The sequence below is a fragment of the Eriocheir sinensis genome, unplaced genomic scaffold (assembly GCF_024679095.1).
Source record: "Eriocheir sinensis breed Jianghai 21 unplaced genomic scaffold, ASM2467909v1 Scaffold1618, whole genome shotgun sequence".
Taxonomy (NCBI): Eukaryota; Metazoa; Arthropoda; class Malacostraca; order Decapoda; family Varunidae; genus Eriocheir; species Eriocheir sinensis.
In genome coordinates, this window is record NW_026110982.1 from 1 (window position 1) to 16,195 (window position 16,195).

Here is a 16,195-nt window from a genome sequence, read left to right on the forward strand (position 1 = left end):
GACAGGGTGTTAGCATGGAAGCACAGTTTTTAAGGACAATAGGAGGCACTCCATCAGGTCCAAAAGCCTTCTGAAGGTTGAGGACAGCGAGGGCATAGAAAACATCATTCTTAAGAATCTTAATAACAGGCATAAAGAAGTCAGAGGAAGGATGAGTAGGAGGAATATGCCCAGAATCGTCCAGAGTGGAGTTTTTACAGAACGTTTGAGAGAAGAGTTTAGCTTTAGAGATAGATGAGACGGCGGTGCTGCCGTCAGGGTTAAGGAATAAGGAGAGGAGGAAACGATGAAAAAGTGAAATTGGAGGAAATATTTTTGGCTAGGTGCCAGAAGTCTCTGGAAGAATTAGAAAAAGCAAGGTTTTGACATTTCCTATGTATGAAAGAGCTTTTGGTAAGTCCAAAAATAGATGTGGCACGATTCCGGGCAGAATCATTGTTAGCAGGAGTGCGAAGGCTCTGGTACCTTTTGTGAGCTGCCTCTCTATCTTTGACAGCACGAGAACAAGCATGATTAAACCAAGGCTTTTTAGCATGAGGAGTAGAGAAAGTACGTGAAATGTATGCCTCCATTCCAGAGACAATCACCTCTTTGATGCGATGGGCACACACAGAGGGGTCTCTATCCTGGAAACAGTAATCATTCCACGGGAAATCGGAAAAGTATATCCTCAGGTCGTCCCACCGAGCTGAAGCAAAATGCCAGAAGCATCGCCTCTTCGGTGGGTCCAGAGGGTGTACAGGAGCGATAGGACAGGATACAGAAATAAGGTTGTGATCGGAGGAGCCCAACGGAGAGAACAGTTTAACAGAGTAAGTAGAAGGGTTAGAGGTAAGGAAGAGGTCTAGTATGTTGGGCCGGTCTCCAAGACGGTCAGGAATACGTGTAGGGTGCTGAACCAACTGCTCTAGGTCATTAAGGAGAGCAAAGTTGTAGGCTTGTTTACTAGGCTGGTCAGTGAAAAAGGATGAAAGCCAAAGCCGGTGGTGAACATTGAAATCTCCTAAGATGGAGATTTCAACAGAGGGAGAGTGGGTCAAGATGTGCTCCACTTTAGAGTTCAAGTAGTCAAATAATTTTACATAGTTAGTAGAGTTAGGTGAGAGATAAACAGCACAAATGTATTTAGTAATAGAATGACAATGAAGTCTTAGCCAGATGGTGGAAAACTCTGAAGAGTCAAGGTCGTGGGCATAAGAGCAATTGATGTCGTTGCGCACGTAGACTCAACATCCAGCTTTGGATTGAAATATAGGATAGAGATAGTAGGAGCGAACAGAGTAGAGATTGCTGTCAGTAGCTTCCGAAATCTGTGTTTCGGTGAAGAAGAGAAGGTGAGGTTTAGAGGAGGAGTGGTGGTGTTTCACAGAATGAAAATCAGAGCGAAGACCGCGAATGCTGCAGAGAGCTAATCTACAAGCACCATGATTGAATAGAACTTGAATGGGGGGTGTATACTGTGAGAGACATATACCATGCAATAATATGTTATCATTGTGAGAGATATGGTCATATTGAGTCCAAATGCACTGCCAAGGCCAATGGTGAGAACCCAGTATGTTATAAATGTGCAGGAGACCATAAAGCGAAAGACTGCCCCGGGACTGAGAGCAAATGTATAAATTGTGTGAGGTACAAGAAGTCTGAAGTTAATCACTCGGCGAATAACCAGTGTTGTGTTGTGTAGTTGAGAATTCGTAACATAACGGATCATGGCTACTAATTCCTCAGATACAAAGATAAAATGTGGTCTGCTAAATGTTCAGTCTGTGGGAAATAAAACTCTAGATATCCGTGATCTCATCAAAGAAAACGATCTTGACATTTTAGCGGTAACTGAAACATGGCTAAATGACTACGACGTCGCCAAGATTCGTGAGATGACGCCAGTAACTCATACCTTTCTATATGTTCCGAGGGAGACAAGAAGGGGTGGTGGTGTTGGGATCTTTCTTTCGAATTCTTTTGAGAAGATTCGGAGAGAAGCATCAGAAAGGTGGGATACTTTTGAATTAGTGCAAGTCATCTGTGAAATTGATCGAAGTAAATGCACCTTTATTGTGGTGTATTGACCTCCAGATACAAGAGCAGAGGTCTTTATTGATGAATTTCGCACATTTTTGGAGTCTGTGGATATGGTGAGTGCAAATGTGTTCATCTGTGGTGACTTTAATCAATGGATTGATGATCCTGAAAATTCTTCTGCCATGGCCTTTATTGAGATGATGGACAGTTTCAACCTGATTAATAAAGTAAACGAAATGACTTATTTAGGGGGTCATGTGCTAGACTTGGTTTTCAGCGATATAGACGGTGATCTAGTGCAAGGGGGGGGTGTTGATGAAATACGTTGTATATCCCCGGTGCATAAATTGGTAACCTTTGAAATTTCATACGTGAGAGAAGCAGTGCAGAGAAAAAAAGATTGCGTTCAAACTGCGAAAAAAATTTCAACCAGAAATATTGATTAACTCTGTAATACAGGAAATTACTATTAAATGTCGTGAAATCTGTGAACATGGCTCGGTGTTACGTGAAAATTGTGCTACCTGCCTGGTTAAGCTATATAATGGTTTAGCTAAAGATGAGTATAACAGCCTCTGTCTTCTGATTGAAAAGGAGATAGTGTTGAGAGATCATGCACCTTGGTTTAATGTGGAAATACTGTGGGCAAAAAGAGAGAAGAAAAAAGAAAGACTGTGGCGTATACCCAGGGGGCCAAATGACCAAATTTTGGTAAAATGTGTTTCGCCTGCTGTAAAAGGTTGTGAAGTGCCATTGGAGTCTATGGACATATAAAATCAATTTCTGGGTGCACAACCTTGCAAAAAGGTTACTGGAAGCAAGATATTTGGCAAAATCCAAGATGGCCGCCACCGATGTCTGAAAATATACAAACTGTCATAACTTTGCAACTATTTGCGATAGAAACATGAATGAAAGTTCGTTTTCTATGTTTTGATATTCGAGGAGTCTGATTTTACAACTACAATGAAAAAAAAATGCATAAAAACTGCCACAAAGAATATATCCATGCTAAGCTGATACCAGGTTTTTCATTTCCTGACGACATATGATTGCGTGTTAATAACCATGTTGTTATTATTTGGGAACAAGGTTTAAGTTTATTATCCTACTAACCACGGTAAAAATCTTGTGGCGCCAATGTGACACGCGTATTTAATCATGCTTTTCTTTTTCTTTCAGGTGATTGAGTGATCATGGCTTCGCATTTGGGTGAAGGCGCCGTGTCGCTGGAACATGAAGTGGTGAAGAAGAAGGGTACAGATACCTCGCGGACCGATTATGGCAAATGTGTTATCTGTCAGGTGAATACATCGGCAGTTTCCCGCAAAGTCACTTCCACTGAGAAACTTACTCAAGCTTTAGAAGCGCGCAAGGACGAAGTGTCAAAAAGACTGTTGACTGATATACAAACAAATGAAAAGTGGTTGGAAGTGTATAGTCCCATGTGGCATGACAAGTGTCGGAACTGGTATACCAATGAGAAAAGCTTCAAATTGGCTGAGCGAAAACACAGACGCGAAAATCTTGCAGCTTCAGGTGAGGAGGCATGCAGCAGCTCTAATTCCTCAGGTGTACCACAACCTGTACCGCGCACAAGAACCGGGACCCAGCCGTTTGATGCCAAAACTGCCTGCGTTATTTGTAACAAACGGTGGATGAAAGGGAAAGAACCCAACAGCAAGGTCTCAACGCAAACAAGCCAACAAGCTATTATACAAAAGGCAAAAGATCTGAAAAGAGATGACATTCTTTTGCGATTGATTGGCCAAGGACATGATATGATTGCAAATGACATAGCGTACCATATTTCGTGCATGAACGCTTTTAGAGCCACAAGGTTACCCACTGCTGAACAACAAAAGACAAATTTGTATGAGGTCGCTTTCGCTCAACTTGTAGAACAAATTGACAGCCAGCTATTTGAAGAGGCCCAAGGATTCTCTGTGAAGTCGCTCCGTGATCGATATAGAATCATCCTGAGAGAGCTTGGAGTCAGCAGTGCAGACACTTACAGATCAGCTTATCTGAAATCAAAATTTGAACAGCATTATGGTAAGCGCATCTCAATTATCATAATGATTATTATAATAACAATTATCATTATTATAATGATGTCATCAGTTTCATTGGTGACGATGCGCATCTCAATTATCGGACAAAGCAATTCCAGGAAGACTCGAGAATTGACAACGACTATCAAACTCTGCAACGAGCTGCTAAAATCCTCCGGAGTGACTGCAAAAAATGCAAACAAGATCAAGGAGATGTACGGGAGTGTGATATATCCTTCGATGCAGCTGACAAACTTGTTCCTGATTCATTATTCAACTTTTCTTCAATGCTCTTGTATGAAAAGCTCACAAAACCAGGAGAGAATTCGAAGCGAGTTGTTGTTGATGACCTGATGAAAGAGAAGGCACTCATTCTGTCGCAACAAATACTGCAGCATGCATGTGGTATGCCAACACCACTGAGTATTGCAACAGCTTACCACCTGTACAACCAGACCAGAAGCAAGGCATTGATCACCTTCAGCAACAGGCTACACCAGAGTATAAGCTATGATACTCTGCATCGCCAGCTGACATCTTTGAGTACTGATATCATGCTGCAGATGGAAGATGATGGCATTTATATTCCAGGTAACATGACACGAAATACAGGAAATTCCCATGTCTTTGCAATGGACAACCTCGACTGGAGGAAGAAAACTCTAGATGGCGGGAGCTTTCATGCAACAACTGCGATTGTAATCGAAAATGCCAAAGAGGGCATACGAAGCCAAAAAGTTGTTGCACCAAGGACATCAACTTCGAGAGCACGACGAAAAACACTGTCCCAAGTTCCGGACGAAACATTTCCCACAGGCATCATCACTACGAGGGACAGACAAACATCAAGATCCCTGCAAAACATCACTTCTCTGGAGAGCCTGGAAACTCAATCAGATGGCACTGCTAATGACATCTTACTGCTCTGGCGTCTTGGTCGTATAGCTGCCACATCTGAATTGCTTTCGGTGTCAGATGAAGATCTCGGAGAACTGCCTGGCTTGTCAGCATTTTGTGCTAAGCTGTCTGTTCACCATGACGCCAGCAAAATTGGCTACCTATCCCTGATCCCAGCTTCTCCGACAGACCCGGCAGTACTTCGAGAAGAGATGCTAAGGATTGCTAAAATCTCAAAGGTTCTCGGGGACAAACATACCATAATCACAGGAGACCAAGCAACTTATGAAATGGCTCGGGCAATCAGAGACAAATATCCTGGAGAGTTTGGACATGTGGTGCTGTTGCTAGGGGGCTTCCACTTGGCACACAATTATCTGAAGGCAATATGCAAAATTATGAGGGACTCGGGTGTGGAAGACATCCTGGTTGCATCGGGATTTTGCACAGCAGGTACAGCAAGAAAAGTATTTGGCGAAAAAGCCGACTACTACCAGTCATTGCATGCCATCCGGCTTTTGAGTGAAGCAATGTGGCGTCTCTATTGGGAGGCATTTGAATCCTGGACGTCAGAACAAGGAACGAGCCAATGGTCTGTTGCCATCGAGACAATTTTGAAAACTCTCCTTCAGAACCAAAGTGACAAAAGTGTTCTGCAACTACAAGTTGGAGAGGCCCGCCCACATCTGGAGGTACTGAAAGCACAACTGGCGAAATTTGAGGAGTCATTCGACAAATTTCCAACAGGCGTGTTTTGGAGGAACTTTGACGATGACAGATATCCTTCAAAGATTCATCTTCTATCAGAGGAAGCGAACTGGAAGGACATTTACACGAGTGTGCAAACATGCTTCCTTACCTTGCGGCAGCTGGGCATTACAAGTATGCCCAGCAATCATTCCTGTACTTGGCTGAGATGAAAACCTGTCCGATTCCGCACCAGATGTAGAAACACAGTTCATGGAGGGATCGTTCGTTGGAAGACACGCTGCAGGCGAGCACAATGGAGTTTCCCCAGATATGCTCCTGGAGCAAACTTTCAATGCTGATGCGAAAGAAGCAAGCGGACTGGACGGGATTACGCTCAACAAAGCTGCTCGAAGTAAATGGGTTTACACAAAACCTATCACTGCAAGTGTATCTGCCGAACTGAGGTCAATGCTGCATCTCAACAGCACGCAGCCACACCATGAGTCAGGTCCCAAGCGCGTAGCACATGATAATGAATTGGTCACTAAAATTGTAGCAGCCATTGAAGTGAATCCATACACATCAACTTCGATGAACCTCATCAATATAACCAGTGGAGAATGTGCAGATGACACCGTGAAAAATCACCTGACATCTGTGAAGGAATTGGGAACAAAGGCCTTGAACGATGCTCTGGAAAGCAAGAAGTCTGCAACTGTCAAGGTAAACCTTCAAACCTTCCATACACAAAACCAGAAACCCAAAAAGACCAAGACAAAAGCTTCAGCTGGAAAAAGTGAAGAAGTCTCGGCGCTTCTGCGCATAACTCAAGTGATCGCAAGTGGAGGAGACGTTGATGTCATCAGTTTCATTGGTGACCACGAGTGTAGCAAAACACCCCCAGCTCTATTCACAGAAGATGGGGAAATGCGCTCTGGTACGAAGGCCAGTCTTGTCAAGGCAATCAAAGACGACACAGGAATTCAACCCACAGCCTGCCTTCCTGATGAGCATAAACAAACTGCAGTGGTTGTCGATGCCATGTACGTGGTACGCCAATGGTCGTTTCAAAAGGGCGAAACGTTTGGAGATGTTGCACATCGTTACAGCAGAAATTTGAGAAGTATCTTGCCTGCAACAACAGATGTGTTACATATTTGCTGTGACAGTTATTCCTCCAGCAGCATCAAAGCATTGGAAAGGCAGAAGAGGTATGACAAATCAACACGGGGAAAGACATACGAAGTCAAGGCACGTTTTGAGACTCCAGATCCACAAGACTTCTTCGGGCTGTCCAAAAACAAATCAGAGCTACTAAACTTCCTTTGCGAAGAATGGAGCAAGTGGTGGTTCACTGATGGATCGGCTCAAGGGCCGACCAAAGTCTACCTTGGTGGAGGCTTCTGTGACAAAACGAAAACTCTGCTGATCACACCCAACAATGTACAACCTGTGACTGAACTGAACTCGACACAAGAAGAGGCAGATACGCGGGTCTTCTTGCACGCGATACACAGTGCACAACATGACGGGATAGAAAGGGTTGTCATACATGCCAATGACACGGACATAACCGTATTGGCCATCTACTACTCCTCGAATCACCTGAACATCCTGCATGGACTTTGGGTTCAAAATGCTCCACAAAGTTACTTGCCAATTCATGAGATAGCATTAAAGTTGGGAACACCACTGTGCCGAGCACTTCCGTTCATCCACAGCCTCAGCGGCAGGGATACAACTAGTTACCCGTATTTCACTGGCAAGAAAAATGGCTAGCATGCAGCAAAACTCTTGACGTCTCAGCTCTGGAGGCCTTTGCTGAGAATGAACAAGCATGCGAGCTATCGGACGTCGTAGTCACTCAAGCTCGAGAACTTCTCGTGGCTGTGTACAGCAACAAAATGAGGACTTTTCTGCAAGCTCTCAGCAAGCTTAGAGCATTCAAGTTCCTCAACAACAAATCGACGCTGTTGAAGCTCCTGCCTCCTTCAGAAGATTCTTTCCTTCAACACCTGAGGCGTGCTGCCCTTGCGACTATCATAGACAAGACCTCCCATGTGGCACAGCCAAGAGCTGTTTCAGTTGAGGACTACGGTTGGGTGCTCATGGATGACAAACCAGTGCCTGTCATGGTCACTCTTCCAACATGGCCGCAGCAAATGAAGACTACAGTTTGCTGCAAGTGCATCAAAGATTGCAGTCGAAACTGCTCCTGTGCAAAGAACGGAATCGCATGTTATGTCGGTTGCAGGTGCGGGGGATCAGCGGTGCGGTGCAGCCGGATACGCTCGGCTGACAGCGACGAATCTGAAATAGATGAACATTAGACAATGTATTCACACGTTTCTGAATGTTTTTGTGGTGTATGCGCAAAATTCTCTGGAGTAATGATGAAGCTTAGGAAGATACATTATTATGCTTATATTTTGATGCTTCCGCCGTCTTTTGCCATATTTTGTTATTGTCTGTTCCCCATTCTTGATCATGGGTGCTTTGTAGTGTAATTCTGATGGTATAATTGGATTCTTTGTGTATTAAAACATGGAAAACGAACTTTCATTCATGTTTCTATCTCAAATAGTTGCAAAGTTATGACAGTTTGTGTATTTTCGGATTTTGGTGGCGGCCATCTTGGATTTTGCCAAATATCTCACTTCCAGTAGGTTTTTTGCAAGGTTGTGCACCTAGATATTGATTCTATATACCTCTAGACTCCAATGGCACTGCACAACCTTTTACAGCAGGAGAAACACATTTTACCCCCTTGGCCCCCTGGGTAGTAGGCAAAAAACAGATGAGGCAAGAAGAGCATACCAGGAGGCAAGAAACAAAGAAAATCGGCTTGTGATAAATCGGAAAAGAGAATACTATCGGAATAAGGTTGTGGAGGCAGGGCCTAACATCAATAAATTATCTAAGGTGCTTGACAGTTTGACTGGAAACAGAAAGGTTAGCAAGCTTCCGGATGGTTTCTCGGATGAAGTGCTGGCAAATAAGTTTTTAGACTTTTTTGACAAGAAAATTGAGAGTTATCATAAACTTTAGAGACGACCGCGGTTACCATGGATCCGCTGTCGAAACTCCAGTCCCTAAAATAAAGTTAACAAGCTTTCAACAAGTGGATGTGGCTGTGGTGAAAACTATCATACACAAGGTGAAACTGACGTACTGTGATAACGATCCCTTGCAGATAAGTTACATCATTAAGACTGAAAACTTTAGTGATTTCTTAAATATTATGACTGTGATGGTTAACACTAGTATCGAAAACAAGACTTTCCCTGAGAGTGAGAAAGCGGCGATCGTGAAACCTATCGTTAAAGGTAAACTGGACCCACAGTGTTTAAGTTCCTTTAGACCAGTATCCAACTTGACGTTTCTATCTAAGATACTTGAAAATGTGATCTTAAATCAGCTAATGGAGCATTTGCTAGTGGTGCAGGCTTTACCGGATAATCAATCTGCCTACAAGAGGCTTTACTCAACTGAAACTACTCTCTGTTCGGTGGTAAACAATTTTCCTGTGCTTATGGATGAAGGGAAGTGTGGTGTTCTGATTTTGTTAGACTTGAGTGCTGCGTTTGACACGGTGGAGCACAGTCTATTGCTTCAGGATTGTAAGAATATTGGAATTGAGGGTGGCGCGCTGGATTACCTGAGGAGTTACCTTGAGAACATAACTTACTGTGTGCAAATAGGTAAATCGTTCTCTACTCATAAACTTTTGCAAAGAGGAGTCCCCCAGGGAAGTGTACTGGGTCCAGTTTTATTATGTGTTTATACTATCGGTCTTTCACATTTGCTAAGAAGGCATGAAGTTGACTTTAAACTGTATGCTGATGATACACAGTTCTATTTGTCTCTGAGTGATGTGGAAAAGACTGAAGATAAGCTGAGCAGAATTATGGATGATGTTGGGAAATGGATGAATTCTAAGCAACTGAAGCTGAATGAGGATAAAACTGAATGCTTGATTGTCGGGAAGAACAAGGATCTCAGGAGGCTAGATATTTCCACTCTTCGGATAAAAGATGACACTATGACTGTAAAAATGTCAGTCAAAGATTTAGGTGTGATACTTGACTGCACTCTATCATTCAAAGAACAGATCAGTCAGGTGGTGAGAACGGCAGGCTACCATTTGAGAAATATTGCATTTGTCAAGAAATACATGGATGATAAGACTATGAAGATGCTTATATATGATCATGTAACTAGTAAGCTGGATTATTGTAACTCACTTTATTATGGCCTTCCTAAATATCTGCTGAAGAAACTACAACTTGTTATGAATAGAGCTGCAAGGCTAATAAAGGGTCTGCCCCCCGTGAGAGAATAACACCTGCACTTATAGACTTGCATTGGCTGCCCATTAAGGCACGAATAGTCTACAAAATATGTGTCTTGACTTATCAAGCAACGCGATTTGGTAAACCTGGATATTTGAGAAATATACTACATTATTTTCATTTGGACACCACCATGTCAGTGAGACACAGTACAGAACGGTATAGACTCTATGAGCCCAGGGCCAACCTGGAACTGGGTTTCAGAGCATTTGAGAAGAGTGCCCCGCGGCTCTATAATGAGTTACCCGGGGATGTTAAGAACAGTGACAGTCTGGCAATCTTCAAGAAAGCGCTGAAGACTCACTTATTCACTAAATCCTACGACTTAACAAATATGAGGATTGAGGACAACTTTAGGTGCTAATATTACTGTTATAATGTTAGCGGCCCTGTGGAGCGCTGCTACGGCGACGGACCGGGGCCTGAAACCTCATCAACGGTAAACGGTAAACGGTAAGTTAATAAAGAGAAAATTTGAAGACGTATGAAGACACCTCCTAGGTCGAGGGCCGAAAGTAGAGTCCGCTCTGGGGGCATTTGTGGTCCCTCCCCAGACGGAGACTCTGAGGCGTTATATACATGTCATTTTTAATTTCAAAAAAATGAGGAAAAGGTGTGTGTAGCGTGTATGTAGTGCGGTGTGGAAAGTAAGATTGTCTATCTTTAAAGCCCAAGCTGAACTACTCTCTGCTGTATATGAGACAATAGGGAAACGGAAAGTGAGGACACGGCGAGGGTCTTTGAAGGACTTACAGCACCCTCCTCACCTCCCGTATATACCTCACCCGAAGTGGCTTGCGCCCGTTTCGGTAGGTGTCTCCCTACCTACTACTCCCTACAATGCTTCTTTCTTTGAGTAACCGGGGGATTAATCCTCCCAGGGGTCCTGCGTCTCTGCCCTATAATGAGCATTCGGTCCAGCCTCTGATCCGGGCTGCTTTGGGGAGGGGTTTACATCCCGTCACCCTATGAAAAATCATCCTAGCCACAAACAAAATTAAAAGTAGAGGTTGGGGTCGGGTCGCGAGCCTCGACCCCGATCTGGTCCAGGTGGGGGGCCCGACCCAACGGCGGGCGTCCACGATGCATCCGCATCCGGGGAGCCTGCCGTCAGTGACGGGTGCAGGGTAAACACTACGGGACCCCTGCACCCAGAAAGAGGTAGGGCCCCCTATCCCCTCTTTTTTTTATTTTGGGGGTGGCCGGGGGGTTGTAGAGGCTGCGCCTGGCCGCAGAACTAGGCCCGGGTTTAACCTTCGAAGGGCTCTGCATGTGGCTCCTGGAACGTCCGGAAACTCTCGGACGATGATCGACTTCCCTACCTATCAAATGAGTTCAGAATGATGAGGGTGGCCATAGAGGAGTCCTGGCAGTGGCGAGATCAGCAAAGGGGGGTACACCTACTGGTCCGGCATAAGCAATGGCTTCCATCTCAAGGGGGTAGCTATGGGCATCTCCAGCTAACTGCTGCCATTTGTAGTTGAGGTTGCTCCGGTTGATGAGCGTATAATGCGAGTGAGGCTGAAGCACACACTGGGCTTCATGTCTCTTTTTGCAGGATACGCTCCTACCGAGATCCGTGAAACTGAAGAGAAAATGTTACACGCCAAACACGACTCCGTATTAGACCAGTGCCCTCCCCGGGACACACTCATTATCCTGGGCAACTTCGATGCTACTACTGGCAGTGACAGGGTTGGCTACGAGCTATGTGTTGGTCCCCATGGTTCTGGTACCAGGAACATCAACAGCTCTCTCTTCCTGAATTTTGCAAGATCCAGGAGGTTGAGTATTGCGGGTTCCTGGTATCACAGACCAGAGCTGCACCGCTGGACTTGGCATAGCGATGCCTGATGTGTAGCTAAGGAGATTGACCACATCCTCGTAAGTACTCGATGGAGGGTTCTTCAGAACTGCAGGGTTTAACAGAGTGCTGAGTTCTTTGCAACTGACCATATTCTAGTTGTTGCAACACTCAAGCTTCATGTCATGCCAAGAAGAGCCTCGAGATGCAATACTACTGTGTTCCATCTTGAGAGACTGAAGGACCTGGCATGTGCTCAGGAGTATGCAGTGACAGTCTCAAATCGGTTATATGTGCTCAGCACCCTCGAGGACCGTGTAAAACTGTGGTATACCTTTAAACGTGAGACTACGAGCTGCCAAGGAGTCCATTGGAGAGCGCCTTAGATCTAGAGGTTGCCTTACCTCGGTGGAGACGCTGGAGAATATTGTGAGTCACGCTGCCAGACTTGTTGGGAATCAGGACCAATACAGGGCTCTGTCGCGTAGGACTAGAGCTCTCCAGAGAGACAAGGAGAGGTATGTCAGGGGTCTCGCTGAGGATGTCGAGGGCCATTTAAATGCGAATGACCTCCGACCTGTTTACCGAGCCCTGAAGAAGCTTCGCTCCAAGTCTCCCTCTCAGGTGAACGCTATCCGAACAGCTGATGGCTGCCTCGTGTCAGACATGGATGGGCAGAGGGCTCGTTGGGCTGAGTACTTTGGGCAGTTGTACACGGCGGACCCTCTACGTGGGCAGTTTCCAGTTGTTAGGTTACAGGCGACGGATGCTGATCCACCCATCGATGAAAGCCTACCCTCTCCGGCCGAGGTCAGAGAGGCTGTGGCAAAGTTAAGGGGTGGAAAGGCACCTGGCACCTGTAACAATAGTGCGGAGCTGCTTAAAGCTGGAGGTGAGGCGATGATCCGTGGGTTGAATGCGGTCTTGACTGCCGTATGGCAGTCCTGTACCATTCCTCCTGACTGAAAGAGGGTCTTGGTCGTCCCTATCTGGAAAGGGAAAGGGGATCGACAGGACTGCAACAACTACCGTGGTATACACAGCTCAGTGCGCCAGGCAAGGTGCTTGCCCATCTATTGCTGATTGCTTATGCGAATTTGCAGCCAGCTGTTAAAGCTGCAGAGACCTGAACAGTCGTGGTTCACGCCTGGTATGTCAACAACTGACAGTATCCTAGCGCTTCGCGTACCGGTGGAACGTCGACGTGAGTTTTGTCAGGGGATGCTTGCAGCCTATGTCGATCTCAGGAAGGCGTTTGACTCAGTGCACTGAGGCACTCTGGGATCTTCTGCGACTCCGTTGGATTGCTGCGAGGGCTAGGGGTGTGTTGACTCACCTGGATTCTGGAACGGAAAGAGCTGTGAAGTGTGTGTGTGTGTGTGTGTGTGTGTGTGTGTGTGTGTGTGTGTGTGTGTTTTGGACCAGAGTCATTGCGGAGCATCCATTGGCAATACCAGGGTCACATACCTTTTTTTTTCTACAACAAAGGAGACGGCTCAAGGGCAACAGAAAGATTGTAGAAAAAGGCCCGCTACTCAACGCTCACAGTTTTTGCCGATGATGCAGTAATCCTGGCGGAGTCGCTGCGGGTTTTGGTGATGGCTCTCGAGGCACTTCATGAAGAGGCGAAGCTCTTGGGACTTCAAGTCTCCTGGGCCAAGACCAAAGTATAGGTGTTTGGAGGCTTGCTAGATGAAAAAGTACAGTCTGTTCATGCGTGTGGCGAGGACATTGAGATCTCAGAATGCTTCGCGTATCTTGGTAACGTAGCTCATAACATCGATGAAGTCTCGCCAGGAAGTCTTACCGCGGACTGGCTTGGCCCACGCTGTTATGAACTCGCTCAAGAAGAGTATATTGCTGCGTCGATACCTGTGCAGAAGGAAAAAAAGATCTGGATCTTCAAGTCCCTTGTGCTCCTTGTCTTACTCTATGGTTGTGAGAAATTGACAATAAATGAAGACTTGGAGAGGCGGACTGATGCCTTTGGTAATAAGTGTCTACGCAGAATCATGGGATATCGCTGGAATGACTTTGTGTCAAACGGGCGACTACTCCGTGAGATTGATACGACATATATTACCTGCATAGTTCGTCAACGCCAACTCCGGCTATACGGGCACGTCGCGCGTTACCCTGAAGCTGATCCTGATCATTGGGTTGTCTCTGTAAGGTACAATCCTGAGTGAAGGAGACCAAAGGGACACCCACGGTTCCCGTTACATGAGCAAATCAATAGGTCCTGCCAGGAGGTACTCAGGATGGGAAGGGGGCCGGCATGGATACTCGCCCGGCGGGACCCCGGGCTTAGCGTCGTAGGGTGGGCGAGGCTGCGCGCCCCGGCATGCCCCATTGTTTTGATTGATTGATGTCTGAACACGTCTTCCCGAGATGGCGCGCATGGGCGGGTGGGTCAACGGACAATCCCCTCGTGCCAGCTTTCCTCACAGCAACGGTACGTGGATAAATATAAAAATGATAGACCGCCAAGCGGATACATAGATTGAAACAGACAAATATGGAGAGCAGATGGACAGATTAGAAGAAAGAGATTAAAAATGAGAAAGAACCCAAGTGCAAAATGTCTTCCAACCTCTTCGTCTTATGTCATTATTCGACAGAAAGATAAAAAGTACACACACACACACACACACACACACACACACTACACACACACACACACACACCCACACACACCGCTATTAGCTCAATCGGTTAGAGCGCCGTGCTGCAGAGCTTCACGGCAAACAAGGCGGCAGTTCAAGCCCCTCGAGCGGATTATTTCCGTTGGCCTAGGGTAGTAACTATCCCCCCCTTGAGCAAGGGGATGGGGAATGTGGTGTGTAGTCCTAACTATTACCAGAGATCGACAAATGAGCACTTGCTTACGTTGTGTAGGTACCTGATGGCAGCAGGTCAAACTCGCGATCAGACCGTGGTGATTACACACACACACACACACACACACACACACACACACACACACACACACACATACACACACACACACTTTGGCTAGGATTACCTACAACACAATAGAGATCAGGTGCTGAGCTAATTAGCAGAGATGACGCACACGTGCAAGCAAAACAACACAATGACAAATTATGGATCCTACATCTGTAAAACATTCTGCCACGCCTTTGTTTCTTCAGGATGTGAGAACAAACCCTGACAAGTGTAAGTACTTTCTTAATCTCTCTCTCTCTCTCTCTCTCTCTCTCTCTCTCTCTCTCTCTCTCTCTCTCTCTCTCTCTCTCTCTCTCTCTCTCTCTCTCTCTCTCTCTCTCTCTCTCTCTCTCTCTCTCTCTCTCTCTCTCTCTCTCTCTCTCTCTCTCTCTCTCTCTCTCTCTCTCTCTCCCCCCCTCCAGATCTATCTTCTACGTATTTCCATAGCTTCCACATTTTCATCCTCCCTGCCTCCTCCTCCCTCCCTCCCCCTCCACCTTATCGTCTCTCCTCACCCTTCCCTTTTTTCATTCCTCCATCTCACTGATCCCCTATACTACCCCTGCCTGCCTCCCTCCCTTTCATCTTTTCATCTCTCCCCTCTCCTTCCTTCTTGTCTCCCTCCTTCACCCCACCCTCTCTTTCTCCACCTCTTTCCATTACCTGTCTTCTCCTCCATTCCTTTACTCCCGTTTCTGCTTCTCATCGCTTCTTTACCACATTTCGTCTCCTTCTTCACTTCCCTCTTCATCTCAACTACCTCCTTCCTTTCCTTTCTGTATCTGCCTTCCTTCATCTCCTCCTCCTCCAACTCTTACAACAACTAGCGGCAACAGCTACCACTACTTCCAACATCAACACCTCCTACAGCTGCTGCTTCTACTACTACTACTACTACTACTACTACTTACTACTTCCATTACTACATAAATGATACCTCTCCAATTCCATGTTTATTTTCCTAAACACATAATCATGTGAGGGTTCAAGGCTTGAGAGGTCATTAGCCCCAACTCTGTTCGCTAATGAATGTGTGGCATCCAAACCATATCACTCAATACAACCTGACACTAAATCACCTATCATCTATTACGTCTAGATCCCCTTTCCTTCCCTACTCAAGTCACTCCCCTGACCCACCCTAATGTCACTCTCCACCACTGTGGTTTCATAGTCCATACTGGAGATGTTGGTGGCTTTGGGCCAGAGTGTCTAGTGCCCCTGAGACCCCATAGGATGGCTGGGACCTGAGCACCGGAGAACGAGAGGCTGAGCACCTCATCCAGGCAATAACGTGACTCCTTGGCTGATGCTTCTTTTCTGAGATTAGTTCCATGAGGCGTGCGTAGAAGCATTGGGGCCCTGGGACCCATCCCGCCGGGATGTGGTGAAGACGAGGGGGTGAAGCTGCCCTGATCCATATG

At 45.9% G+C, this 16,195-nt stretch overlaps 1 pseudogene; it reads left to right on the forward strand.

Moving 5' to 3' along the window:
* The first annotated feature begins 1,712 nt into the window (after positions 1–1,712).
* LOC126990403 (uncharacterized) lies at positions 1,713–2,126 on the forward strand (annotated as a pseudogene).
* Positions 2,127–16,195: the final 14,069 nt, after the last annotated feature.